Below are 4,142 nucleotides of genomic sequence, written 5' to 3'. Positions count from 1 at the left end.
GATGATCGGCGCAAGGCTGTAATTATTCATGTTATTCGGCGCAAAGCTGCATTTATTCATGTTTTTCTGTACAAGACCATAATTATAATGTTAGTATAAGATTCAGAACATGTTATTATTTGATTTACGAAAAATAGTATATGTTTATGTACTATATGTTATCAGAACTCGGGTGTTAGTTTAGTTCAGTTTCAGGAGCACGGTACCGTAGCTTATAGATCAGATATCTATGATCAGATTGGTGCTAACCACCCCATGAGGGGGTGGGATATGGATAGTCGATGTGGCTTTCAGTGTAGAGTGTAGACGTCCACCTGGCAGTCCGGACCAGGGTGTGGCGGACTCATTCTACTTACAGACATTTTTGACTCGGTAGTGGTCGGCCAGCCATTGTCGGGTCCCTCCTTCGAGCTACACAACCCGTTATGGGGGGTAATACATGACATCAGCTAGCTATACATCCTGGGTAGTTTTCAGTATTATAGATTATATCAGATAATACATGATTTTTATGATTACTTGGAAGTATGAAATTATATGTATATCTAATCATATTATGATTTATGTTTTATGGTATGTGAAATGTATGGTATATGTATTACAACATTAAATATTCATGTTGCCACACAGTTGATTTTAATTTATCTACCCTTACTGAGAGGTTTCTCACCCCAAGTTTAAATTATTTCAGGAAACCCGGAGAGACCGGCGGGTCAGGGCCGCCGCTGAGTGAGTTGAGCTTCCTTACTAGAAGGGTAAGTTTTGATCTATGATTAGGAGATTTTTGTTATGAGATCCTAGGTTTATCTTGATCTTTTTGGAGATTATATATATAAATAAAGTATCTTTGGGAATATGGTAGACTATGGTATTATGTAATTATTGTTTGATGAATGGAATTTACATTTACTGCTGCCTAGGTTCCGCTGTGTATGATAGGTGTCCCCGCTACCCACGGGTTTGGGTTGACTATTTTATTAATTCTACTTTATTATATGAATATCTAAGCATTTTATTTATTCTGATTTTATTATATGAATATCTAAGCAGGTCATTACACCTCAAGGTCATCATGTGCCATTACACACAGATTGACAATCTCATCGTCGCTGGATTCAGATTCTGAATAGCTAGTGCTATGTGTATCCCAAAATTTCAGCGCCTTCTTCTTTTTATTTGAGGCTTTCACTAGTTTGGGACACGCAGGCTTAATGTGTCCAACCTTTTGGAAGTTGTAGCATATTGGAGGATCTTCCTTCTTTTTCTTCATGCTTGACTCTCCTCTTTCTGATTTTGAGTTCCGAAATTTTCTGTTGAACTTCTTATTCTTTTGCAAGGATTCCATGAACTTCTTTGTTGGTAAAGCCATGTCATCATTTGATTCTGAGTCACTTCCCTCACTGGAGCCGTGAGATGTTGCCTTAAGCACTATGGTTTTCTTTGCCTTATTCTGCTCATTTTTCCTTTCATTTATTGCAAGCTCATAGGTGATGAGCGATCCAATTAGTTCGTCAACCGACATCTCCTTGAGATTTCTCCCTCTTGCTATAGCCGTAGCTTTCCCTTCCCACACTAGGGGTAGTCCCTTGAGTATTTTCCTGATCAACTCACAAGTAGGGTAAGTTTTTCCAAGTGCATTTAAAGAATTTATGATGTGTGCGAATCTAGTGTACATGGATTGAATAGATTCATCAACAGTCATTCTAAATGCTTCATATTCACTAGTGAGCATGTATATCCTACTATCTTTGACTTCTTTAGTGCCTTTATATGTAACTTCTAATTTTTCCCAAATTTTTTTAGCAGAGTTACATGCCATCACCCTATTAAATTCGTTTACATCTAATGCACAAAAAAGCAAGTTCATGGCAGTAGCATTGATTTGTATTGATTTCCAGTCTTCCTCTGTATACTCATCTTCAATTTTACGTACATTAATCTTGTCAATTATTTTCATGAGAACATGATTTCCTTTAGTGATTATTTTCCATACCTTCCAATCTACATTTAACAAGTAGATGCTCATCCTATGTTTCCAATAGGTGTAATTTACACCACAGAAAATTGGTGATCTAGTGGATGAGTGTCCCTCACCGAATGGAGTTACACCGATATGTGCCATGTGATCTTTTCACAAATAAAATATTAAGTATATGTAAACCCGCTCTGATACCTAATGTTGATTTAGGCGCAATCCCGAGAAGGGGGGGGGGGGATGAATTGGGTATTTTAAAAATTCTTTCAAACTTATTTACCAATTAATCCCTCTTCCTATATTTAAAAAATTTCTTATCAAGTTTGTGTGAGATTATCCAACATACATACATGGAATGTAAATAATGAATTGCTTTGCAAAAATTAAAAGATAAGGGAAGAGAGAATGCAAACAAAGTTTTTACGTGGTTCAGGCAACTCGACCTACGTCCTCGCCTTGAGCAACCCACTCAAGGATTCCACTATAATCCCTGCTCTTTAAATTGGGAAGGAGCTTCCCTTACAATTCGCTGCTTACAAGAGGTATAGCTTCCTCCTACTCCGTTGCTTACAAGAGATGCAGCTCTCTCCTCACACCCGGTTCACAACCCAAACCGTGAATACAATGAAATCTGTAAAACACTCAAAGTTGCTTCCAACAAAGCTCGTGAGTACAATTTAAATTCCTAATACATAATCATATAATAAAACTTGAAGCTCAAAATGTATGAAATGATACAATTGTTTATGAATGATTATGTTTCAGTACGCAATTTCCCTTCTAACCAAAACTCTTAAAGTAATGATATATCTAAACGCTTTGGAGAATATTAAAGTTCTAAAAATTCACAAATATATCTAATGTGAACTTATTTTAAAAAAACTTTGTCTTGAATATTGGATCAATCAAAATCAACTACTTTTTTACAATATTCAATCACACAATGATCTTTGTAAAAAGCGAATACATACATACATACATATATATATATATATATATATATATATATTGATTTTCAAAGATCACAAACTGAATATATTGTTTTTCAGAAAATATACCTCAATAAAATGTATATTTATAAATACCAAGGATATTTAATCAAGCGTTAATATATCTAAAATATAGATCCGTTAACAAAACAAACACTTGAATCAAATCTTTTTAACCAATGATAAAAACCTTTATCAAGTTGTGAGATTATCTAAATAATATATATATAAAGTTTACTCACTCTCTATCACTCAGCCTATTTTAATAAAAGATTTTGAAATGAGTAGTTCTTTGAAAAATATATATATCAATGGCAAAATAAACTTTCTCATGTAACACACTTGTCAAGAAAAATCTCTATATGGTTAGGAACACTCAAGATCAAACTCTTTAACGATAATCAATAACAGATGATGATTTGAGAATCTCTTGAAAAACACTAAACAGATTAACCAAACCTGAATACCAAGTTGAAATCAAGATGTGTAAATGAACCCCCTTTGATTTTCTGAATTGATTTACCCAAGCTTGATGAGTATGTGCAAGAGTGCAGGCAATCGTATAGCAATGTGTTCAAAGTTCTTAAATCTCTTTTCAACAAGATGTTTGCTTCTTTTCTCGTTTTTCTTGGCTAACGCTCTAGGGTTTAGATGTTCAATATATAGGTGCTTAACCCTTAGAATCAATCTTGACCATTAGATTAAAAAATATCTCGCGAGTTCTTTTAATAAAAATTAAAATTTTTAAGTTTTCCCGCAAGTTCAAGCGACTGAGGTTGAGTGCCTAGGCGATCGAAGTTCCTTAGTGCTTCGAAAAATCAACCTGAATACAGGGTCAGGCGATTGAAGTGGAGTTAAGGCTCGTGAAGTGACAACATCTGGCGATAGAAGTCACAAGTTCAGGCGACGGAAGTGCCTCGGCCAAATTCTGTGTTTCACCATTAATTCTTCAGGCTACTAAAGTTGCCATTTTCTGAATTTTCTCTTTCTATTTAAAAAATCTGCTTTACTCTCTTTCTTGGCTTTTGTATAAAAATATTTTCCAAGGTTTTAAAAATATTTCTAAGTCCGTGAATGTCCCGTAAGGATATTCATGAAATGCATGAGTCCTAAAGTCATTCTAAGGTATATGTTGAGCCTCAAATTAGATCATATGAAAATGTAAATACATGAGTTCT

The sequence above is a fragment of the Malania oleifera genome, chromosome 5, assembly GCF_029873635.1.
Source record: "Malania oleifera isolate guangnan ecotype guangnan chromosome 5, ASM2987363v1, whole genome shotgun sequence".
NCBI classification, from domain to species: domain Eukaryota; kingdom Viridiplantae; phylum Streptophyta; class Magnoliopsida; order Santalales; family Ximeniaceae; genus Malania; species Malania oleifera.
Note: the sequence above shows the minus strand (reverse complement) of the source record.